This window comes from Leptosomus discolor, chromosome 2, assembly GCF_034619465.1.
Source record: "Leptosomus discolor isolate bLepDis1 chromosome 2, bLepDis1.hap2, whole genome shotgun sequence".
NCBI lineage: Eukaryota > Metazoa > Chordata > Aves > Leptosomiformes > Leptosomidae > Leptosomus > Leptosomus discolor.
The window spans coordinates 12,623,257-12,650,364 of record NC_141392.1 but is presented as its reverse complement, the minus strand read 5'-3'; positions in this window follow the sequence as shown (position 1 = coordinate 12,650,364).

Below are 27,108 nucleotides of genomic sequence, written 5' to 3'. Positions count from 1 at the left end.
TAGCAGAATTCAGTCAAGCTGGAAAGAGTTTCTCACAGTAGGCGCTAATCAAAATTTCCAGTGGCTAAAATTTATAATTCTTAGGTGTTTCACCATCTGAAGTTATAGTTCTCAAAAGCCACATCTGGAGCATACTAGAGCAGGAACCTTTAGTATTAAAACACTTGTTTTATTTATTATAGTGCTTCATCATTCCTGCGGGTTTTCCTTGTAGAGCTAAACTTTTGCACACATAGCAAAAACTGCAATATTGCAAGGATATCAAGGTTCTCTTCCATACATACCTTGATGCTCTGAAGTGTTGACTTGCCACATGTTCTGTACATCCTTAGAGGTGACAATAGGTTTTTGCACCTCTGAAAAATCTGGTCAGGGTTGTCTAAAGGCCTTCTCCAGTATCCTTCTAAATATTTCCCAATCTTTTTGAAAAACAGCTGCTTTTTAAAATACAACCTATTTGGCCTTGTTTCAGGCGGTAGCCAGCCCTGCATGTCAGAAACTTTGTTTGGAGCACTTGTACAATCTCAAATTTGCTATGACATTTGGCAGTAATCACAGAAGTGTCTTGGGTGGAAATGGAGTCAGTGTCCTTCAAATGAAACTGGACTATTGAACTTCTGCTAGGTGATTGCTTTTCCCTCCATAGTCAAAAATAGTATTTCCCCATATAGCTCAGTTATATCCAGGTAGATACAATCAGACAGCTCCATTAGCATCCATACCATCTCCTGTATGGACACATGACTTAATGAAGACTGTGCAGGAGTAGAGTGACAGGGCTTGGTTCCTTGAAGCTCATTTGATTTAACCTTTTACAATGAAAACCGAATGACCAAATAACAGAAAATGCTGTGTACAAAACTGCCTATGTAATTGTACAATCAAATAACTCCAATTGCTAGAAAGATGGTGAAGAGCTGATGACCTTGAGCCTAGGGACATCTTCAATCTTAGAGCATCCCTTGGCAGTTTCCTCTGGGTGATAGCAACTCATTCCTGAAATATAAACTTTCTGAGTAGCAGTAGATGCCAATACAAAATTTGTTCAGCTTTTCTTAAATTGTAAACTAAAATGAAGGTTAATGATTGTAGCTGTACTGGCTCTTATTTCTATACATAGTCAGAAATGGGCAAAAGCCACAAAATTCAGATCCAGGTTTGATACTGAACCAACAACAGCACTGCTGAGGCACTTATACTTTTACCCAGATACAGACAAGGGGTCAAATACTCGTTTGGTGTCATTACAGTTAGTGTAACTCAACCAATTTCAGTACCTTTAAGCTATGCTAGCTTTTCAGAGCTGACTATTGGCAAAGACAATAGAAAATAGGAAGAAAATAGTATACGTCACTAGGGAAAAAATAGAGTTTGGTGGTTTGTAGATCTGCATTATTAGTAATGCTAATATTATTCAGACAGTACCACATTCCCACAGGGAATTCAACACCTTAGAATGATCAGTTTCATCTCTACCCATTTTTGCATAATTATTTGTGATTTTAGTGTTTCATTGGTGTGAACCTTCTTTTTGTTAATACAGCTGCTGTTGATTTATCTGCACCAAAGAGTTAGCATACCAGTGTTAAATGTGAGTTGTTTTGTTTTGAAAATAGGTCTGGCTCCATTTGTTTGGTGAACAAGAAAAAGAAGTATTTGTCTTTTATGACAAAGGTGTTCAGAAGAGGCATATATGTGCCGAAAATATGCATCATTGTGGTTAAGATAATTGTATCTAGTATCTAATACCTAACCTCATATCTAATTTAATAACTGTGTCTAGCGCTTGGTTCATGTTTGCAGAGATACAGTCTAGCTTGCAGACCGTGGGACCCTTGATGCGCGTACTTCAAGCAACAAGGTTGTTGGAGGCATAAATTGCTTTAGTTTCCCAATCTAAACTTAGAACACTGGTCCCTTGAATTCCTTGCTAATCCACGCTGTATTTTTCGCTTCCTTATCTGTTTTGTGTATCTCTGGGCATCAGGCATACTACAGTTAAAACAGGTTTTGAGGAATGAATGGCGTTTTGGTAAGAGAACATTGCGCTGCACCTTAACGCCACCTCTTGGCTGAAGCCTGCAGTACCCAATGTGTAGGCAGAGTCTCTCCTGCCTTTCCTTTTTTGAAAGGAAGAAAGATTGATGAAAAGAAATACATTCATCCCTTGCCCTGGAAAAAGAGCATTCACTTTGGAGTGTGTTCAGTTTTCTTCATTCACCAGGTTGTGAGGCATATGCTACTTCTCTGTTTGATAGTTACGTACAAAGGAGCACACACACCCTTTCTACACAGAAACTCCCCATTTTAAAATGAAATTTAAAATGCTGGAAAAATTAAAGCTTCTATTTTTCCACAGTGCATGCATAGTGGTGTATCAGAGATCTGCAGTAGGCTATTGCTCTGAGCAGGGTATAATGTACTTGGAAGAAAAGATAGCTGAAAGGCAATGGTGAGATGCAGTTGTTGAAACAAGACACACACAAGCCAAGAAGGCAAACATAACTCTTGCCCATAAAGATTCAGAAAAATGTATCATATGAGATCTTCAGTACAGAAGAGCAAGAGGATAAGTTCAGGATTATAACACAACTCAATCAAAATCGTCTTCTCTTTGTTTTTTTTAACTCCTCATGCTCAACAGTATGGTTTTCTTTTTTCAGTGCTGTCTTTTACATAAAATTTTAAAATTAGTATTTTTGATTAATCATTTTATGAAACCAGTACTGTAGCAACAGAAAGAAATGCCACAGAAAGCTTTCTGAGAATGTTAGTTTGGCAGAGAGATGATCCTGACAGAAGTGCATGAGGAGTAGAATCTCACCTACTTGAGAAGATGAAGAGGACATAGAATTTGTTCAGCTACCTGTGTTAACTACAACAGCAAGTTTTCCTACATGATGTGTTAGAGGGAAACATTATCTGCATTTCTTATAATGCTTTCTTAGGAAGGTATTCCTCTCACACAGCTAAGCCAGACTGTACTCTTGCGTGGAGTTTCTGTTAATTTAGAAGCCCACACTGAGTACAAGGCTCCTGGTGCACACAGAGGCCATGAGATTTTACGTCAGAGAAAGTGAGGACTCTATCATTTTTGTCAGTAGCACCCTGGGGAAATGCAAATCACCTTTGTCATTTAATATTTATCTTCACTAAAAGACACTATGTATCAGCTAAGTCCTTTTTCTAACAGGTTAGCTCCAGAAATGTCTGTCTTGGCAAAAGAAGTCATGTGCCTCAAAGAATAAAACTGAAAATTTAGAAGTCACAATGAAAAGGTGCATCAGAACTTAACATTTTCTGAAGGGTTGAATAGGGCAGTAGCACAATGGAGGTACAGTTGCTGCTAATGGGGTTGACATGCAAATCATTTGAGCAGTATAAAATGACTTTATGCCTACAAAAATAGGCTTCTGTTTATCATTTGCATATTCAAAGACACAAAATAAATGCAGGCTGTTTTGCCAGCCTACTAGAATAACGGGAGGATAAAACTGATTTTCTGCTTAATGCAAGATTACAGCGTTTTCTTCTTTTCATGTAAAATTTTCTCCCACAACAATCTCCCACTATTGCTATTACTAGTTACTAAGTGTGGTGTGCTTTTAAAACCTTGAAATTTATCAGAACTTTGACAGATACACATTCTGATGCAGTATAATTTCTTACCTGTTCTCAATCCATACACTTAGATAGGTATAACCTTGTTTTCCAAAAGTGTGATCTGTGTTGGATACCATGTGTGGCAATGGTAGGATGCAAGAAGAAAATTAAGATCACTCAATAGTGATGAAGACGTACGCGAACACATTAAAATAAAGAGAAAAACTCAAACAACTACAAAGATTAGTTCTGAAAAGACAGAAGGAAATATAGCGTGCAATGCTTTGTTCATTTTAAGAATAAATGCATTGCACATAAAACATTGTAAATAATTAGCTTTTTTGATAATCTGAAAATGCACCATTTGACAAGCTGTCTGTACTGTTGCACTTCAGATTAAGAACTGTATAGACAGTGTGGGAGACATGCAATGTATAGGAGTTTCTCCTGAATGTCTTCAGGTATATCTTGGATCTTCAATTCTAGGGTTTAGAAGGGCACTGTTTTAAATTTGGTGCTTCATTGGGCTTTTTGCTGGTTTAGATTTCGTGGAGTTGCTAACGTTGCAGTTGGTAAGAGTGTCATTGAATTAACTGAGTTTGTTTCATATAAATAATTCTTCTAATGACCTTTAAATGCGGTTTATAAAGCATTGCAAGTGCCAGCTTTCATCAATTTGTGAAAATAGAATAGGATAGAATAGAATAGAATAGAATAGAATAGAATAGAATAGAATAGAATAGAATAGAATAGAATAGAATAGAATAGAATAATTTCAGTTGGAAGGGACCTGAATGATCATCTAGTCCAACTGCCTGACCAATTCAGCGCTGACCAAAAATTAAAGCATGTTATTAAGGGCATTGTCCAAATGCCTCTTAAACACTGACAGGCTTGGGGCATCAACCACTTATCTAGGAAAGCTGTTCCGGTGCTGGACCACCCTCTCGGTAAAGAAATGCTTCCTAATGTCCTGTCTAAACCTCCTCTGATTCAGCTTTGAACCATTCCCACGCATCCTATTGCTGGATACCAGGGTGAAATAGTAGTTGTGTCTCTTCTCTGACAGAGTGACATTGGAAATGCTGTTGAAATTGCACAAACTTATGATAAATGTTAGGGAGAAACGGCTACCATGAAGCTTCCTGAGCAGTTCTTTCTCTCTGACGTGGAGCCGGCTTTGTTGTAGCAGTAAGAGTGCATCTCTGGCATTCTCATGCTGAGAATCGTGGTCCATTTCTCAGCTCTTATCAAAGGATGGAAACATGTATCTGTCCCCTGCCTTAAGACTAGATATATTAGCTGGAGATGCATCAGAGATCAGGGGGGGACATAGTTCATCATCGTAAATGTTCTTGCAGAGATAAAACTAAGCAGAGGTGTTTTAAGAGTCATGAGAGCAGCATGACTTATGAAACTACTGTGAAAACGGTGATTCCCTGGCCATCCCAGTGTGGAAAATATCTGACTAGGAGGATGTTTACATTTCCTACTCCCAGCAGATGCCACGTTTGCTAGAAAGAGCATCTAATGAGGGTGGAAAGCATAAGGTGTGCTGCAGAACATGCCAGTGACCAGGTTTCAGAAGACTGTCTTAGCAATCAAAAAGAATTTCTGATCCAATGGAAATGTGAAAGTTCTGGGAAAAAACCCAAACATTCCATTATGAGGCATTGTTTCTATTCCAATAAAGGAGAAAATTCAAAGTAATTCTGTTTGAAATCACATACCTTATTTATTTATACAGCATTGAGCCCGAGACTTAAACTTACCTGTAGCACCCAGGAAATCCTCCAAATTTCTCATTTATTAGGGATTAATATTTAACAATTAATTAATAATAAACAGCTGAATTACATTCTTGGACCTGAGAAGCATGAGGCAGTGTGCCCATGGCCAGCTCTAGAAGACTCTTCCCACCATTATTTCCATGATACTATGATGCTCTGCCCCAGACTCACAGAGCCCAAGTTTGAGTCAGATCTCCTGAGGCTGATCAGCTCAGTAAGAGGAGCAGAAACCTTGGCTGATGTGCATGTGAAGCTGTCCCAGATGAGCTGGCAGGAAACTAGGAAAAACTTAACACTTACAAAAAATTAATTCAAACCAGCCCTAAACAGGGGTATCCATAAAGGTAACCCACACTCCATACAGGAAAACAAGCCACCCAAATTGTTAGTTGGTCCCGCAGTTCTGAAAATCCCTTACTAAAGCTCAGCTCTTTGGCTCCATCACAGGCTCAGTCCACCACTCCAGGGAAGAGTGGTGGTCCAGGGCACCCTGCCTTAATTCTCCTTCCTACTCTCCCGTTCCAGGAGTGACAGCGACTCCACCAGTGCGTGCTTTTATGTATCATTTTTCTCCTAGTTTTGCAGTATCCGCTCTGCTTCCATTAGCAGAGTATTGGGTGGCAGTCCAGCAATATAAAAACACCAGCATGGTGAAGCTGTGGTAGGAAGTGGTCAGGTTCTTCAGGCTCACTCTACCACGAATCTCCTGAAGGAAGACCTAAAGTAGATTTGGATCTCTGGGCACACCTTTAGGCCTCCACGATCTTGGTCTTATGACAAAGCCATTCCTTCTCCTCTCTGTTGAGCTATGATTTGATTACCAAGCCAAGGTCAACTACTTATGATGGCAAACTGAGCTATTCAGACCGCAGTATGTTCTGCACAGTTCCCTTGCACTTTCAGAAGTACAGTGTATACATTCACCCTAAAGGAACTACAAGTAATATTATATACAAGTGCATGAGGCCATGTTGACTGTTTCTTGTTCACCTTTTTTGAATCATATAATTGCTCAATGTGCTTTGACTTGTTTTTATAAATATGAAACCCAAATGTATACGCAAGGGTGTGCATAAACACATGCTTTAGTAATTGGAAAAAGGAATAGTAGCTTTCTTTAAGAGGAATTTTGTTTTTCTGTGTACCAGCAGAGTAGTTAAGTGCTTAGATATAACACATAGTGGTCTTTCTATAACCCATGTTTTTCCCTTTCTAATTCTCTGCATGAGACAGACATTAGTCAAAATAATAATTTCCATTCAGGTATTAACCAGTTCAAAATGAAGTAGTTTTGCAACTTTCAAGATTGTAACACCTGTGAAAAAGAACAAGTTTTTTCTCCGGACAGTTCAAAGACCTACAAAATTGCAACATTTTATCTACAGTTTGTGTGAATAATCTATACAGTCAATTATGTAAACATAATTTTATCCTTACAGATGTAGAAACTTAGTTGTCACTAATCTTGGGCAATTGAATGCATCATTTAGCAATCAGTGGAAATTAATGTGTTTATATATGCAAACATCAATTTGCTATCATTGCAAGTTTATGGAGTGTTAGTGAGACGATTTTTTTAAAATAAATTTTGCAGTCTGTAAAAAATAAAAGTGTATATCACTGTTAGAAGGGAGCTGCGATGAAGGGAACATCAAATGTATGACTACACTGCGTCATCCAGCTATCAATGATATCCAGGTATCAACTGGTCTGGGTCAAATTCTTCTTCTCACACTTTGAATCCTACACTACACTAGCAGGTCCCTTTGGGGTCAGAGTCCCTTTATGGTAGCCACTGCACAGTTTAAAGATCATCTTCTGGGGTTATCTGCCCAGAACGATTCACCAGCTAGAACAGAGTAAATGTGTGCTATCATCTTCTTTCACAGGGAGGAAATTTAGACACCAGAGATTAATTAACGTACCTGTGATCACACTGGAGCCTGTTGTAGAGTTGGAAATTAAATGATAGTTTTCTAAGTCCTACCACAGTGCCTCAATCACAAAACCATCCTTCCCATCAATTTCAGAGTCAGCACTGTTGAAACGAGTATTTGTGAAAAGGGAGGAAGAAGGTAGTGGGAGCTCCCAGAGGGTGTGGAGGGCAGGAGTCTTGTCATAACCATTGTGCACTATTTTAACTCTGCATTCTTACTCCGCTGCCAAAGAAGAAAGCACCATACATCAGCGATCGGTCAGTACTTTAAATAGGGATGAAGCATCTTGACGTTTTTCTTGTACTCCAACTTCTAGAATTCCTTTCCTCCTTGAATACCTCCATACAGTATCAGCATTAAAAAAGTGCCATTATCCCTCTAGAGGCCTGTACGTTCCCGTCAGTGATCTGCAGGCAGATGTTATGACTTCTGCTTCTGGCCCCACCAACAATGTCCATTCACCACAAAATATAGAATCAGTTCAAATAACAAGTGACTTATCTATAGGAAATTCTGTTTGCCAAAGTAATAGAAATTCTAGGAAAAACTCTTGATCGCTCCTTGGCATGAAGCAAAGTTGACAACTGAGTATCCCTCAACCTGCTGTCTGTTGGCTTCAGGTAAGAGACAAAAAGCTGTAGCTTAACTAAAGAGGTTTTACCGATTTTTAGAAAGTTTTAGAATCTTAAAAAATCAAAAGAATTATGCTGGATGTATCTTTCTGTTGGACCACCTTTTCATAGCGTAAATTACCATTGTGAATCTATACTCACGTGAGGGAGGGAGGGAGATCTGGCCTTTTGTGTCAGAAATGTGCTGAAACGTGGTTTAGATGAGAAACAGGCTGCAAGAATGGGAGTTGCTCTCAGTGTGAGAATTGGTCTTATTTGCTTATGCAAGAAGTTGTGAATACTTAGAGGTTAAGAGTGGGTGGTAGTTACAGAGCTGTGAACCTCAGGTTTTTAATATATCTTATTTATACTCACTAAAAGATTAAGAAAAAATAGACTACGTCCCCTATGTAAGTCAAACAAAGGCCAAATCTTGTCTTTGCTCAAATAAGAGAAGGGAGTGTGTTCTTTCTTTATTTTGATGTGGTCTTTGAAGGAACTGTGTTAAGTGCTGCTAGCTCCATTGATGTCAGGCAGTTCAGAATTGCTGGATCAGGTGGTTTGTTATGGTGAACCGATTCCTTCTTGCCTTCCTCCTGGGGAAATTCCTGTTAATGTTAGCATGAGCAAATTCCTGTTAAAGTCAGCATGTCTCATATTAGTGAAATGTGAAGAATTTGGCACGGGATTAGAAAACAACATGGCAAACAACAACAGGCAGTGTCGCTTAGCAATGTTTCCTGAGTATATCTGGCATTTCAGAGACTTTCCTTTCCCTATAAAATTGTTGTTATCCACTCGCTTGATACTATCGCATCATTTAAATATCGATGAAAACAAATAATGCTGAAGCAGAGCTTGGGGCTTAAAAAACACCCATGGGCTGTAGATTAACGTGCCAACATAGGCTTTTCATAACAATAGCTAGCATGGCAAAGAGCATCTGAAATAAAATCTAAGCACTTGAGCCTCACTTTCCACTGGTTTCTGCTGAAGGAATGGTCTTGCTTGCTCTGAAATGCCAAAATAAGCAGTCCCCACACCAGACAAACTATTACCAGTGCAGAATGGAGCATTTGGCCCACAGATGTGATCATGAATAACTGTCCTTGTAACCCTTTGTATTGCACTGGCCAAAAATCTGAGATTACATCAGTTAACAACAGCAGCAGAAATTGAGAAAAAAATTAAATTTCAGAGAAGTTGAAGGTGATCCATGATGACTGATGTGTATCTCAAAGTTTCATGGACACAGCAAGAACAAACTGCTGTGGTTATACAGTCTGTTTTTTCCCCAAAGTCTTCTCTCCATTCATTGCTGTTTTACAGAGCTGGTTGGGAAGGGTTTAGAAGTATGTCCAAATCTTATTTATTTACATCCTACTTCTCATTAAACTGTTCCAAAAGATAACTTACCTTGCTATGAGGAACACATGCCTTTCTTTTAGGATGAATTTGTCCAGTCTTGGTAATTCTTTGCTTGACAAACTGTATTGTTTAATTTCTGTTTTGTCTATAGGTGCTTATAAGCTGGAATAAAGTTACTTCTTAACCAGCTTTTTGAGGAACTAAATACAGCTACTTAAATTTGTCACCGTGAAGAGTGTTTTCGAGACATCATCATTCTTGTGGATCTTCTCTGCATCCTACCCAATTTATAAATGCTTCTTGAGTAGTAAAGTTTTAGAGCAGGATATATAATTCCAGCAGCAGCCATTCACCTGTCAAAGGAAACTGCAGTAAAGGCTCTGTACTTACACTTGAGATTTCCACTCTTTATAGCCAATGATATTACACTACTTTTGGCCACACTGTCACTGTGGGAAATTACAGGCAGCTGTTTGTCTAGGAGAAGGTACAAATGTTTTTCAGTGACACTGATTCCCAGATAAGACTCGCCTCCTTTGAGCAAAGCCTGCATTTTCTGTGCAAAGATGTTCTGTTATCTGTGCTGAAAAGTATATTGCTTGCCTACATCTACCCCACTGAGTGATGCAGATCACTTTGTTACAGTAAACCACCCCTTTACTATTCATGAGTTCTCCAAGTTGTTCAAGCTTTATGAGGAACAATTTTATGTTTTCTTTCAGATAACTGAAAGAAATTATATAATAACATAATACCACAGAATCATAGAATGGTTTGGGTTGGAAGGGACCTTAAAGACCACCTAGTTCCAACCCCCCTGCCGTGGGCAGGGACATCTTCCACCAGACCAGGTTGTTCCAAGCCCCATCCAACCTGGCCTTGAACACTGCCAGGGAGGGGGCAGCCACAGCTTCTCTGGGCAACCTGTGCCAGGGCCTCACCACCCTCACAGTGAAGAATTTCTTCCTTATAGCTAAACTAAATCTCCCCTCTTCCACTCTGAAACTATGACACCTCATCCTATCACTACCCTCCCCCTGATCAAGGGTCCCTCCCCACCTTTCCTGCAGGCCCCCTTTAAGCACTGGCAGGCCACTGTAAGGTCTCCCCGGAGCCTTCTCTTCTCCAGGCTGGACAACTCCAACTCTCTCAGCCTGTCCTCACAGGGGAGGTGCTCCAGCCCCCTGATCATCTTCGTGGCCTCCTCTGGACTTGCTCCAACAGGTCTGTGTCTTTCTTACACTAGGGGGCCCAGAGCTGGACGCAGTACTGCAGGTGAGGTCTCACAAGAGCAGGGGAGAGAGGGAGAATCACCTCCCTCAACCTGCTGGCCACACTTGCTGAGAGTGCACTCAATTGCACTCTCCATGTCACTGACAAAGATGTTAAACAGCACCGGTCCCAAAACCGGCCCCTAGGGAAGGCCACTCGTCACTGGTCTCCACTCAGACATTGTCTGTGACTCGTTGAGTGTGACCATCCAGCCAATTTCTGATCCACTGAGTGGTCCGTCCATCAGATCCATGTCTCTCCAATTTTGAGACAAGGATTGCATGTGGGAGACATCAAAATAATATCAAAAATATTCCTTGCATTAGAAACACCTGCCTTGCAAGGAGTCCTTACTTCTAATTAAATTTTCAGATCTGCCAGTTAGCCATTTTGTAAATACATATAATTTTGTAGTATTCTAATTTCTTAGTCAAAATGCCATGCAGAACAAAGCCAGGCAGCTTACAGAAGTCTTTTAAACCAACACCTTTATCTCTCTCAACCACAATCAGAATCTCTCTTTTTTTTTCCTTCTCAAGTTAGCTCAGTGATTTTTTTTTAAACTGATTTTTTTTAAAACCTTTTTTCATTGACATTGCTCACATTATTTACTTTAACTGAGTCTTGTAACAGTCATTCAGTTGTTACACTCAGGACTGATATCGGCCTGGAGTTCATTTACTACTTTTGCTCTTCTTTTTTCCCCCACAGTCCTTTGAAACTGCCTTGTTGTTTCAAAACTCATGAGGAGTTAAACATTAGCCAACTCTTTTAAAACACTTGGTAGGAATTAAACCACAACTCCCACTCTGACCCAAAAATGAAGGCATGAGCCAAGTTGTGGATTCTATTTCTAACTATATTCACTGAGTTTTATAACATCTGGTAAACAACTTAGGGGAAGCCTGTTCCGGCTTTATATCCCATGTTCATACTTGGACCATAATGTTTTGTCTTAGACCTGAAAATAACCTTCTGTTTTAGGAGGCAGCTGTGGAAGCAGTCTAAGGAGTTTGCTGGCTCTTCTTTCTATCTAAGTAAATTGAAAGACACTAATTAAAAAAAAAAAAAAAAAAAAAAAGCTTGTTTCATTCTGATTGATCAATATTATCAGCTAAACTGCTTCTACTATGTTGAGTAAGTTTGTGTCCATTCATTTTCTACATGGGCCTTTCACTCTGCAGCAAATGAGAGACAAGATGTTTTATTAACCAGCAAGCAACAGGAACTGCCAGAAAAACAGAGTGGGGGCTGTAGTATCTGAATCTTCCTGTGTTTTTAAAAGGACCAGATTTCAGCTAAATCCCTTTTATTTTCTGTACTTTTGTCACAATGACAAGTACCAGATACCAGTGCAAGTATCTGTGAAATCGTACAATAGGACTGATAAATTAACGCCTGCCGCAGTAGGAAGGATGATAAATTAACAAATAAATGAGCTTAACAGAAAAGCTGTTGAATACATTTGCCTAAATAGCTGCTGCACTGGCCATAGCACGTGATTCTACTCCCTGGGAAGCAGCAAAAAAGGTAGTCAAGAGATACTGGCTGTTGCAGGAATAAAAATAGTCATGTCCTGACAGGATTCGGGTGACACACTGTATCATTATACGCTTCTGTAGGTGAAACTTTGCCCTCCCTCACCCAATTAATTGTTCACAGTTATGGTTTTAACCATAAACTACAGCCACTTCTTAAACACTTCAGCTAGGACATGAGATCAGAAGGCAATGGATATCTAATTTTTACTTTTCTAAAAGAAAAGAGAAAACTCCAAACACCTATCATTTGGGATACAAAGTTTGCATATTATTTTCTTTTTCATTCTCAATCATTGTTAGTTGTTATTAAAAAGTATTTGGAGAAAGGCAGAAAGGATCCTTTTCTCCTCCTGTAGCTCTTGCTGGTGAGCAGTCCTTGTGGCTGGGCCATGCTATGCAGTGTGGCATGGTTGCAAGCTGACTTTTAAACAGAAATGTAAGGAGTACATGTAAAAGGCAAAGATGTGACCTGAAAACTTAAGAATTATTTTCACTCTTAGCCCCTTCATTCTGGCATCTGGGGAGTATGCCAGTTCACCACAGGGCAAGGTCATTTTAGGAAAAGAAGTGTAGGAAGGGAGAGGCTTAGAAAGGAAACAGCCTGGAGCACTACTGGCAGCTGATGGGTGCTGGGAGCAGGTGAGACCCAGCAGCCCTGGAATCATGAGAAGGGGCATAGGGAAAAAAATGAATGAGAAAAAATAGTAGTGAGAAAAGCAAAACTGGAGAGAGCAGGGCTAGAAGGTGGTGAGGCAAGTAAATCCTTTAGCAGACGTGTCAGCAAACCAGGATGTGCTGCAGGACCCCCCAGCCTGCCTCACATGGCTGAGGCCATACAAAACCCGACAGACTGGGCAATGAAACAGTCTGGGCATCTGTTAGGGAAGGGGAAGGAGAGTTGTTATGAGACGTTTTGGCCCAGGAGCTTTTGCTAACTAACCAAAACATGAAACTATACTGCAGTGGAACAGTACTTATTTGAATAGGCTTAATGGCATGTGGCATATTTATAACCAGTATTTATAATAAAAATATCACTGAAATACTAGACAAAGTCTGTGTAAAACCTGTGGCTCTCCAACCTGAAACATTTTATTTTCTTGTCCTTGGCAAGGCTTGGTGAAGGTTCAGCCATGCCTCGGGCAGACAGTTGCTGTCCTGCCTCACCTGCGCACAGACAGACGGCACAGGCAGAAGAGCAGAGAGGCAGGGATATCACTTTTTCCCCCAAGTCCTCACAAGTCATTGGCACTGCCATGAAAGAAGCCAGGTAGCCTGACTGGCAGTACTCTTGCACAGACACTACAGCAAGCTGCCTTGTCTGTTATTTTTCATAGGACTGCAGAATGAAAAGTCTTTAATCAGAATTGGGGGGTACTTTGATTGGGCACTGTACAAACCTAGATAAAACGGGAAGGTATTAATCTCTGCACGAACCCAATTAAGCAAGTACATTTTGTTATTTGTTCCAGTGAGTTGTATAATCCTGCTTCCCAGGCATCCAAATAGGATTTAGCATTGTCAACATGTTTTTCTTAATAGGATGATGCTATGAACTCATGTCCATGCAAGACTGGAAAGCCAGATTACATGCCTCAGGAGACTATATATCAGTTTTAGCTGCTAGTGAAATCTGTTTTTTTTCAATGACCAGGCCACAGCCTTGAGGCCACCTTACAGGGGAGTTGTCAAGAGATGGTGTGCCCCATACAAAAGCCATCACAAACTTCAGAGAAGCCAACCATTTAGTGCAGTATGGAAGTGGTTGGGGTTTTTTTAAAGAAAAAAAAAAGTCTCAGCTATTCCTTTTCCGAAAAAAAATATTACTTTAAGACTATCTGAAACCCTGTAACTCTTCTGCCGACTCAGAAATGTGCAATACTGATTTCAGGTTGATGCATCTCCCCCTCCAAAAGAAAATCTGCAGTAAGTGCTGCTTTGCCAGGTTTCAAGCATTATTCTGTCACATTCCTAGCGAGACGTGCTGCAATTACACCAATTCAGAGGAGAAGGAGTCCTTATTAGCAAAAAAATTTACATCATATTGTGAGAGTAAGTTCTAGTAGATTGCCACAATAGCAGTGTAAGGGAGACCTAGGCTAATCATGAACAAGTCGTGCATTTTGTCAGGAATAAGTCAGTGTTAATCAAAGTAGCATCGCACTGCCAGCAGTCACATTTCGCCAGCCCACCTGAAGCCTTGCTAGCCCTCTAGAACTACCTGTTTGAGGAGTCTCTGCAACTGCACCCAGAGGGGAAGGAGCAGAGTACAACTCCCTGCTGGCCTGCCTGCCAGTACTGGCACATGCTACCATGTGCCAGAGCTCCACAGGGCAAGGAAGTTCTGACAAAGCTGCATTTTCAACCCAAAAGAGCCATATGCAGCTTGCAAGACCTCAGCAGACCCAACTTTACTGACACTTTTTGTGTGAATCCTTATTTCACCTAGAACTGCTGGGGCTGTTACTTTTTAAACACATTCTACAAAGAGAAAGGTGTTGTTGCACATCACAATTCATGTCCCTTTTCTCAGAGCTATGCTTGAAAAGAACACAGCAGGTAAAAAGGCTCGAAAATTTTGGACATGCAGCATTCTTGTTTGCATTGCTAAAAGTAAGGTTCTAACAAAAGATGGTGAATTGTGAAAAGCTTTCCGTTATCTATGAACATGTCCCTGCAGGCCTTTGTGGACTTGGGTAACTCATATTCCCTTCTTATTCCTATGTATTCTTATTATTATTTTATAATACTTAGTATATCATAAAATATGTATAAAAATATATAATATGATATATAGCAATTATGCTTGTTATGAGAAAAGTGTTCTTATTCCTACTCTCACTTGCATATTTTCAGTAAGACTGGGAGATCCAAAGGACTAAGTCTGTTTCTGTTCTTTTTGTGTGTGAGGTGCTAGCAGAAGTGTCACCCTCCTCTTTCCAGCCTGACTTTGACTCACACAGAAAGCACACTTCCTTGGCATTGCAGTCTGCACAGGCCACAGTGGCAGCCTGACTTTGGTCACTCAGCTCTTAGTGCATAGACTTGAATCCTTACTTGATTGCCTCAGCTTTTCTTCGGTTTTGACCTGCCTCAGCTCCTGTCTAGGATAGGGGACAGAGTGCACAGGAGGTGGAAACAAAATGTTGCCGTACTGTCTGATCCCTCCAGTACCTCACGACTTACTGTGTGAGTGATGTGACGACGTCCTGGCTTGCATTTATTTCAAATTCAGATGTGTGCTGAGCATGGAAGCAGCTAGCACTAGCTCTTAAAAGCAGAGTGATTGTCTTCTCTGTCTGCTACTTGGTATTAAGAGGAGAGGACAGAATAATTTTTAGTAGCAAAAAGAAGAATAAGGAGTAATACTCTATGACGACCATTTATTAAACTGGAAAGGGTTATGTTTACATATGTACCCGTACAGACAAGGATCAGCAGAAAAGAGACAGACTAATTGAAGCCCTTGAAAAATATATGAAGGATCTTTTACATGGTCTTCCTGCCTCACCGTTCAGAAGCCCCAGAAGTGCTTCTCCAGGCCAGCAGAAGGTATGTGATGTTCTGACAGCGTAGGACCTGTCACACAGGTCGTGCTGAGTTGCGTGACAGAGACCAGTTTCCCCTTAGTTAGCTGTCCTCTGAAGTGCCGGGGAGTGCTCGTAACACAGCAGCGAAGTGCAGGTTCATTCAGCGTGGTTTTTTATAGTCTAGTCAAACAGAGATATTTGACTTAGTTTTGCCAGTTTTGCAGCTTTCCTCTCATCTAACTGTTGCTATCCCTACATGGCCTACAATGACAGGTACCCACGCCACGACTACATGTACATGACTATAATGTGTCCCTGCACCGACAGCATGAATGTCCGCATGCCACTCTCCAACCCACACATGTTCTCCTTGCTCCTTTGGCAAAAGGAATTAGAATTTTTAACAAAGTATTACATGCGTGTCCAGAAAAGAATTATATAAACATAAAGTTAATTTATTGAAATCATTTGCTGATGTGTGTGATAACATTAAGATGATTTCCATACAAAATATTTTCAAGAGAACTAAATCCCAATTATTTCTTAGTATTCCCACTGAATGCAATACAATAACTTTACATTGTTTTACAGTATCCTCTGAATTTCAGAAAGGTATTTACTGGTAAAAGCAAGACCCTAAAGTAATTAATCCTAGTTCTATATATTCTCCCAGACACCAGAAACTACACAACGTCATGCTACTGTGAGCAGGCCTGTTCACCAAATTCTGTTCACCTCAGTAGACAAAGTCTTGCAAAACATTTCATTCTGCCATAGTCCAGAGTCTCTCTGGGGCAAAAATTCCTCAGTAGGCTATATTTAGATTGTAAAACTTTCTTTTTGTTAACAATTATAGTGGGGTTACCACTAGATTACCAATGATGCTGTTTATAAAGAATGTAGTCCAATTCAAAGCTGCATTATTTTAATTTGTAAAATCTTGCTCCCACTGAGATAAATGCAAAATGATAGGCCACAATTTCACCTATGGTATTTATGAGGATAACAGCGATTCTGTTTGACTTCAAACTCATGAAATGGAGTCATGCTCACACCTGCACGGGTGTAAAAGGAAAGAGAATAGAAGACGCTATTGAAGAAGGGCTGTGAGATTGCCACTGAACCGTCAGTTCCATGGATGAGAACACACAACGTCCAAGGAAGAAAAAAATCCCCTGTTCTCCCTCTGTGGACCCTGGCAAGCAAAATGAAATTTCTGTAATCTCCCAAGACTACTTATCATTAGTAACCTCAACTTTGTAAAGAGAAGGAAGGAAAAAAAGCCTAGAAAAAGGACTCATTAACTAGCTCTAGCACAGTGGCAGTGTGGCTTTACTCCTAACTGCAGCTGCCAAAATTTGGCAAGTCATTTAGACCACTTAAGATCGTTTGAAAACAGTTCTTAACTTTTCTCCTGTGATTTTCCTGTTGGTTATTTTGTTCTTTAACTTACAGGCAAGATGGTCACTGTTGGAAAACGGTCACCTATATTTGACATCTGGTCAGAACAACTGTTCCAGGACAGAGAGAGAGCAGACCCCCTCTGTATCTTTTCAGCAGCTCACATCAAGGACTCTGATGCCAGCTCCTACTGCAAAAAAAGGCTATCCAAAATACTCCTCAGCGTGCTTTGACCCAGACTCCTGTTCACAACTCTAGCACAGACAGATCATCTGCTTCACCACTTCTGCAGTCTCGCCTGCATTTAGGCAGTCGCAACAGGAAGAAGGCATTTCAAAACTCTATTAATAAAATGTGCTCTGAGGACCTCCTTGACAAACACTCAATTTACTTCACAGAAAAGAAGCAGCGTTTTACCCCTCAAATCCTAAAGACATCACAGCAATCTTTTCTTGTAATACATAGGTATTATAATCCTTCTCCCAAAAAAAGAGCTCCCCCCTTGGCAGACCATCACTTAAATCAGCAGACATCAATAATGAAAAGAAAAGAGAGTTGCACAGGTGCCAACTCAGTTTGTTTACACATCAGCGTTAAAAGTTGAGTAATTTCACTTTCAAGCACATCATTTGAAGCATAACTGTTTTTCACTGTGCTTTTAATCTTTCAGATTTTTAGAAGATACACAGGTGAAACCACATTCAGTTCACTTTTCTCAGCAGACAGTTGAGGTTGGTGTACCCAGTCCGTAACAAAGAAAAAGAAAGGAGCCCACTGTTCATACACAGAAGCTGTCCTGGTTGTGCGAAAATAAGTGAAATGGATTAAGGAATCATTTCCTTTGGGGAATATATGTTAAGAGAAATCCAAAACATCAAATCATGTGGGAAGTCACTAAGATTGCAATCGAGAAATCTAGCATGTGTGGCTAGATAGGGTCAACAGACTTCTGTGAATAAAACAGGAACAGCTAAGTAACTGGCCCCTCTGAGAAACACAAACGAGGCATTATGCGATGTGAAAAACAGTGTATTCGAACACAAATCTGTTCTTCTGAAAGCTTTTTCCTACTTGACTGACATCTTGCTGCACTCTTAACATTTCAAGCAGTCATTTCAGCTTTTGGTCGATTTACAGCCTTTCACTCCATCCAAATAATAAATTTGAGTGCATAAACGTCCAGGCAAATTGCTAATCACTCAGCCTACGGTCAGTACAGTAGGGTGCCATGCAAGACTGTCTGGAAGTTGCATTCCATTAGTCACCTGGATTTTTAAGATGAATGGGGTATTAATTGAGTGAATTTTAGTGCTCTTAAAAATGAGGGATGCTTAACAGCAGCCAAAGCCATGCACGATAAAGAGGTTTTGTACGACTCCTTGGCCCACTTGCCCCTTTACACAATCAGTGTTGAATTTCTACCCACCTCAGCCAAGGCACCACAGGCGTGATTTGTGATAGCTATGCTAGCTAGGACTATTCCATTCCTTGTTCCAACCACCGAAACCTTCATTTTACAATATTAACAAGAAAACTCCTATTCCCATCTAATAATCCACAGCAAAAGATAATTTCAGTATCAGTCTGGTTTTCTATGTCTTCTTTCAAAGATATAAATGTATTTTGTATGTCCTTTTAAAGAAAAAGATGTCTTATTTGAATTAGGTCTGCAAATATTTTCTAATTTGTCAGAATTTCCGATTTCCTTTATAGCATTTGCATCATTTTTCTTAGGTTATACAAGCTTGTTTCCGTTTCTGCTAACACAAACCTACCTAATAATAATACTTTTTCTTTATTTATACAAGTGATTGACACTCAAGACATTTATTTCATATGACCTGGCATGTCACTTCAGTATGATGATGTTGTGATTTTGATATGTTATGAAATCAGCTCATTTCCCCCTAGTGCTCTGAATAGAAATATAAAATGTCAATACAAAAATAATAATAATAATAAAAATCTGCTTTTCCTCTTTAGTTGTTTGTGGCAGAACCATGAATTATGGACTCCCAATTCTGAAATGACACTTTCTGCAGGATCACAACTTGAAGAAAAGTCAGTTAAATATTTGTTTGTCTCTTTTTAGCTATTTCTAAGTTTTATATCAAAATACTAAAGTAGGAATCTAATGGAAAACTGAAATCATGGCACAAAAGCCAGTTACCAATGGCTGGATGCAGTGAGTAGAAGGGATCCTATTAGGGGTACAGGACTCGGCTACTTGCCAAAGTGTGGAATTGGAAAGTTAGAAGAGATTTTCTGAGTCATGCCACCCAGTCCCCTCTTACTGTAGGCAAGCTAAATATGTTAAAAATAAGTAAATGAACAATGTTAGTAATAATAATTTACCTTCCGATACCTACACTTTGTTCATCGGAACTATTTTTTTTAACTGATTATTCACAACAGGAATAGATATTCTTGATTAATGAAATTAATGGATTAAAGTAATTAAGGAGTTGACCAACAGAGCTGTGAAAATCAGTCCTTTAAAAAAGTATAAACCTGAATAGTAAAAAATGCAAACTAATAAACAGATCCATCACTTTTGGATAAGTTGGCAAAATTCTTTGTTTGAGTTAGTTTAATTATTTTAAAACTGCTACCTGTTTGGATGGTACTGTAAACTTTATTTGTATTCAGTGTATGTTAAAGAAAGATGCTGACAGCTTATGTTTCTGTATAGAGAAGAATAGTATCTTCGTTTTCTTCAAGATCTTACAAACGATATTTTGATTAGAAGTTGTTATAATAAAGAGTAAGTGCTTTACATTTCTTATTTATTACATTGAGTAATAAAATTTTGACCAATTATTCGATCAGTGTAAAGAATTGGTGGTTTTGATGAGATTTAATTGAAACTTGAAATTAGTTTAGTTTGATGAACACTTTTGTGACTGCACTTTATAGGAGTCATGATTTAAATCGAGTAGCTGAACAGAAAACGTTTTCAGCCAGCGTTGCATTTCCCAGTGACTTCTAGAAGAAACATGGAAATATCATGCTCTCTGACCCTGTTCTCAAGCTCATTCCCTTACACAGTATGATGATATAGAAATATTGTTACAACAGTCTCATTCCAGTTCCCAGTCAATCCTGAGCTAGCAAGTGACAGAGACACAAGTCTTCCATAGCAGAGTGCATCATAGCAAGATTTTGTATTATTAAGAGTTCTTCCTCTCCTGCTCTAAGAGCAAAATAAATAAATGCAATAATTGCTTTCTTTCGGATGTGTGCGCTGCAAGTTAATGATCCACACATAAAGGCCAGAGCCAAATGCACCCAGGGCTGCTAGTGTCTAACTGCAGCATCCTTTTCTGGTTTCATGTCCTGTACACGACATCCTGTCACACACACACACATCCCCACCTCATTTCTAACACAAATCTATCGCATTTCTAATATTTAGAGAGCTATGATAAACCACAGGTCCATTTGTAAGCCCACTAAAAGCGACAACATTGTGTGCTCCTTTCCTATGCCATTTCCTGGCCTGCGTCTTAAATATGAGAAACTTTTCCTTTGATAGAAGATTTAACCCCAGTGTTTAAGATTTCAGTCTTTGTCAAGTGCTGCTGTGCTTTGATGCTGGAGAAGTGCTAACCCCCTGAAATCAGTCAAATGCAGCCTGGCACCAAAGCAAGATATTTCCCTTTCGACCTAGAGAATCACAGTTAAAATCACTAAGGCTCTTTTAAATATATTTTTTTAAATAGCATTAACACAAGTGGCTAGTTTGTTTTCTGAGCAATCCGTTAAAGGTAAATCTCCTCCTTTTTTCTAGGTATAGCAGTTTTCAGACAAACTTCAAGGCCCAAATTAGAAGTGAATTTTCTGTTACACTAGGAACAACAGCAGTAGATTTGAAAACTCACCACGCATTGAAAAGGTTGCTAAGTATCATGACTGCCCCCACATATACAGTTAAAAAGAACAAGAGGCAACGGGCACAAACTGGAGCACAGGGAGTTCTGCCTCAACATGAGGAAAAACTTCTTTACATTAAGGGTGACAGAGCACAGGAACAGGCTGCCCAGGGAGGCTGTAGAGTCTCCTTCCCTGGAGACGTTCAAAACCCGCCTGGACGTGGTCCTGTGCAACCTGCTGTAGGTGAACCTGCTTTAGCAGAGGGGTTGGGCTAGATAATCTCCAGAGGTCCCTTCCAACCCCTACGATTCTGTGAGTCTGTGATAACATTAAAATAAAATCTCAACACTGTGGGGCACCCAGGTGTCTGTGCTCAGGCTTCTCAGGTGAAAGGACCGCTCTCTTGACTTTAGACGGAAGTTGTTTAGATGCCGTGCTCTCTTCCCTTCAAAATAAAGGCTACTAAAAATATGTTAAAAAAAATCAGCCATTGTTTTCTTGGGTAGTCTCTAATAACAGAACTTAATTTCTCTGCAGAATGAAAGTGAACAATCAATAGTGGCCTTTCATTTTAAATCAGAAGTTGAATTTCTAAATAGAATTTGTCACAGACTAGAAAGACACAACTAATGGCCTTAGCTAACCTGCTGCAGGATTAATATGATAGACACATATTTTAAAATCTTCATTTATTTAGACCAGTTTCTCTACAGATAAAATCATAAATGCCCTCCTAATTCAAATATCGTATACAACTAAAACCAGCTCTGCTGAGCCCTCCAGCTCACTACAGATATTTCGGGGGTTTTTATGATTGTCTGAAAATGCAACCATTGCGTTAGATTTAACTGAGTTACGATTGTAGAACCTGGAGACCTAGTTTCCCTAGTAAGTAAGGTCTTTATTTTTACTGATGCTTACAACCATGAGAACATCTTTTGCTTGCAGCCGGTCATAGCTGTGAAAAAAAAATATTGAGAGCACTTCCTGAAAGCATCTCTCTCTCCCTAGTACACCTAGTTGATAAAACTATGACTATGACCATGAAAATTCAACCTTCAGTGTTTCCCTTACTGAAGTTACTGAAAAGACGGCCCAAGAACAAAGAGACTATGCTAGTGGTCTTCAAAGGTCTAAGAAGCGTTGGCTAGAGGTAGTTCAAAAGTCCTCCTTGAGTAATGCAGTACCCTGGACAAAGGAACCACAGCTATAAATGAATCTAGGAAGCTGCTGGCAGGACTGCCCAGCACCCCAGTACCCTCAGCAGTTTCACCTCATTAATATGGTGGGAGATTACTTGACAGTAGCAATAGAGGGACTTAAGCTTCACCAAAATACAGGGCGGCACTACTACGTTGTGATGGAGAGCACCAATACTCTTATATTTGTATTAAATGTGGAAGAAACTGGAATTATATACGTGAATAACTGTCCCTGGCACGGTTCCTGACAAACCGCATGCACTTGGAATGAGAATATTCAACAACCTTAAAATGTTTAAGATTTTTTTTTTTTAATCCGTTTATAGGTATGGTAGGGCCATGGAGGGGATGGAGCGAAAGTGAAAAGTTGGCATGTATTTTAGGTGATCTGAAAGACAGGCTGAGTGGCATTTTTCATTTGGAAGTATATGGCCTTCGAACACATTTGGATGGGTTGGGTTTTTTTTGCACTGATGATCGTTTCTATTTCTTTTAAGGGCATTAGAAGATGTATTTCAAATGCACATTGAAAGTAAGAGGCATAACCTTGATAAGGTGAGCAGAAAACGTCTATTATTAAGTATTCTGTCACCTTCAGTAGAAATGTTGTACATCAATGCTGAGCAACAATTTATGGCAGATCGACTGCTACGCAATTTAAATACAAGGCGAGAAAAAAATAATTCTACGAAAGCAGAGTAAGGGTGATTTCCAAGGAGCACTGGTAAAGAGAGACTTTTCTGTACATTTTTGTGTATTACTCTAATAAGGCTTCTAAAAGCCAGATAATGTACTTAGCATGCAGAATGGCTTTAATTACATAAAACCTGTTTACGAAGAATGTTTGTTGCTGCCCTTTTTTGCTGTGACTGCTATTTTCTGGAGTAGACCAGCAAGAAAGACTTGTAGTCTGTGACCAGATCCAGTAAGAAGACCTTGATTTTTAATAGCTTGCTTTTAGGAGTTTGGTCACCAGAGCAGAATATAAAACCCTAAATTCAACATTAAGGCTCCCCGTGTGGTGCTTGCTGAGAATTATACACCTCAAAATGCTTATCTGAAGATCTCATATACTAAGAGGAAAGCAGCCTGTGTAGAGGCAATAGGAAATGCCAGGCACAAATACACAGCCACAGTCCTTTCTTTCCTCTGTAAGTCTGGCATCTTATCTAGGATAATCAAAAGCACCTCTGCCTGTTTTAATCCAGATCTTAGAGCCCTCTCCTGAGAGCAGGGCTTATAAATGCTCTTTGAAAAATTGGAAAGAACACACTGTTTTCCTTTTAAAAGTCATTCACAAAGAAGATGGTATTGGCAGTGTTGTCATTATCTTTACTGTTATCCCAGATTGGTTGAAGCATTTGCCAATGAAATGGGGAAGGCAGATTCCAATGCCTTCACCAGGCTGGGGAGACCCAAATCCAACACCACACCTCATAAAAGGGTGACTCAACTGGGCTTTTGAACTAGCTCCTCTGGGTTATATAGTGGGAGCAAAACAGGAGACACTAGCCCTGTAAGCTGAGGTTGCAGCACTCATTTAAAGGCACTAAGTTTTCCTCCTTCTCAATACTCATGAAATAGAAATTCTTTCTTCTTCACTGTCTCTGCACTAAAGAAAAAAAAGAAAAAGAAAGAAAAAAGAAAAACACATTCTTAAGGGCCTGGAGCAGAACTGTAAGCTCCACAGAAGTACAAGAGTTTAGTCAGTCTTCCACTTGCATTCCCTGCCAGCTGCTTGTCAGAGGGTCCGGGCCCAGTGCTTGGGTTGGGAGGCTCTTTCATCCCACACTTCTCCCATGTCCTGCAGGGAGTGAGGCTGCTAATTCTAGCCTTGAGACAGATTTGATACTGGAGTCCTCTTCCAGATCTCTCTTTAAAGGCCTCTATACAAGAAGGCATTTCGTTCCACCTGGTGATCCAGGGGATTCATGGTCAGGGGTTTGGACTTTGCATTCTAAAGCTGCAGCAGATTCAAGTGGAAACATTTCTGAGGAGCTGGCATAACGTGGCTTTTAAATGGGCTACCTTTGCTTATTTGTTTCTGCAAATTTGTAATGCTGCCATTTAGTATTGTACTTTCTTCTTGTACTAGGCATGTGGGAGTTATGCATACACTTTGCATGATGAATAAATAACAATCAAAGAAATTCTAAAATGTCTAGAATGTAGAAAGTTATTTTGTCTTTCAAAGTGCCACAATTAGGAGAGAAATGATGTGTTGGTATCTGTTTAGATGCTGGTCTGAGTGACAGTCAGTAGGTGGCAAAAGTATTTGAGGAACAATCTGAGCCAAAATTAGTGAATTTTAAGTCGGTTTTGTGGGGAGAAATAAAAAAGTCAGCAACTGCACCTCAATTTGAGAGGATATGTAATTTACATCTGACTAGAGGACGTTGAACATATATGTAAGGTCAGCTCTTGCAAGGCTCTGGGTGCCTTAGAGATAGAGAATCCTTTAATAAGGGACTGAAGGTACTTGATTCCTTCCAGAAGGATGAGTTTGTAAACAGTAGTGGATTTTTTACTATATCCGGTTGCAACATGTTTGGTATCTAGCAACATATTGTTCTGTACTGAGTAGAGCTTAAGCCTGATGTTTTCCTCTCAAAAATACTGCCTGAACACTTTAAAGAAAAGAGGAATAAAATTAATTGATTGAGAACAGATTTAAAGGATTTTATAAACCACATATTTGCATGTTTAATCATGCAACGATGAAATAAAAAGACTAAAACTGCCTGTATATATTAGAAGGATGTTGCATGCACAGGAGAAAGAAGCGTTCTTTGGGAAGGTTAAATGAGAAGCGTAAGCGCAACCCACACCAGGAAAGCTTGTGGGCAATGACATTTATTAGAACAGGCACAGTTCCCACAAGAGAAGTACTGGAATGTAATGGAAGCTGAATCGCCTTGAGACTTTTAAAAGTGAATTTGCCAGCGGACGGAAAGGAATTCCATAGTGAGCGAACCTTTTGTCCTACAAAAATATATTTTTCTCTTTTACTTTGTTGTCTTCAAACCAAACTCTTATTCACTATCACTGTTTTCTGGACTAGATAGATAAAATAAGAAGATGGAAACATTTGTCAAGTTCTTTGCAGTGTTTGTTTTTTATTTGGCCCATGCTGGGTGTTTGCCACCTTGTTATTTGAGTACTTCCTTCTCTGGGCTTTGCTGTTCTGTGTACTTGTTATCCAAAACCAACACCTCTCTCCAAGTTCTTGCTGGCACTTAATCCAGCACAGTGTATTGAGATCTATACTCTAAAACAACCTCCACTCTTGTCTCCTGCCAGTTCGCGGATGCTTAAACCCATCCAGCTGCATTGCCTGCCCCACCGTCCATGTTTGGCCACGCATCACAGCCAAGCAATCCTCACTGCTTACTAGGGAATTTGTGGCTGTAGTACCTGTAGCCTCTTGTCCAGCTTTGAGAAAGAGTAGCACCATCGCTCTTCCAGGGAGAAGGTTACATGCTCAAAGGGATGTTACATGGTGACTGAGGGGAAGAAGAAAGCAATTAATTGCCTAATTCTGTTAGATGAGAAGAAAAAAAACAAAAACAAAACCAAAAAACAGATGGTAACTGCATAGGAGGGAAGGAGAGAGCGAAGAAAGAACATAGGAAATGTGTACATGGAAGAAAGAAGGACAGTGCCTCAAAGCCAAGAGCCTTGTAAAATGGCTGCACCTTCACTTTTGATGTTGTTTTTGATGTTGTTCTCTGGGTATCGTTACTGGTGTAAATGGGGGCACAGAGGGCAGTTCTTCCGCTGGACGCCGGCCGAAGGCAATTTTCAATCTGGTTCATCAAGGTATGTCTGAGGAACAATTTTCTTTGCCTTAAAACATGCAATTTCAAATAGTGTGCCCAGGAGAAAGCATGCACCGCTCCTCCCACCAAGATTTATTTCTGCTGTTCACACTGTTTTACTACCTCTGCAGACTGCATTCTGCGGTCTGTTTAGAAATCTTCAGCTGAAGGTTCTTTTCATCTACTCAGCCCTGGAGGTTCAAACATTCCTTTATGTTTTAGAACTATAATCTTTTTCTAGCAGACTTCCTAAGAAACTGGAGAGTTTTTCCAACAAATTTTCACAGAGCAAACAGGTTCCCCCATTTTCAGTAGTAATAAAATGGTGTCCACTCAGGAAAGCTTGTAGAAGGTTTTTTGTCTAGCCACTTGCTCAAATCCAAGATCAGGCAGTTTTATACCTTTAGAAGTGCAAAGGTAAGGTTTCAGCTGCAGAATAGTAGTCTCAAAACCTGATCCATACTCAGACACAATTCAAGAAGCCATCAATTCTGTGAAAAATATTTCCCTAAAAAAAAAAAAAAATGCTGGTTTTTATTAAGAGGTACAGGTACAAGAGTAGCAATTAGAATCCAGGAAAGTGTAAAAAATGTCACTCCTGGGCTTGAAATAGCCACTGAAACAGGTCTGTAAGTGCACCATTTCAGGAAATTGATGGGAAACTAACACAGCACCTGCAGGGGTACAGGATGTGGTGCCGGTCTGTCTTCCAGTGAGCAAACTGTTCCAAGTAACTAATTTCCTGGAATTTTATCATGTAAAGCCAAAAGCTCCTGAAGATACAAAGTAGTATCTCACACTTGTTTTACACCTTCACTTTTAGGAGCATCATAAAGCGTTCATTCTCAAAAAAGTGCTGCATAAAGACACCAAAAGATTTACCTCAGGTGAGGGGGAGGTGGAAGACAGCTGATAAATGGCATCCAGCAGTGTTACCAAACACAGAACAGCATAGGCAGCTGAATGCCACAGTGGTGTGGAAGCTGAAAGGCCATCTTACTCAACCAAATAAAATTATTTGCTTTGATTACTGCGCGAGTATAGCCTTAGTGATAAGACCTTGCAGGAAGTCATATCGTCTTTCATAGCCAGTAGTGGAAAGGTCTATTTTTACATTTCTAAGGCAAAAAAAGTGCTTTTTGATGTACCACACCCCAGCACT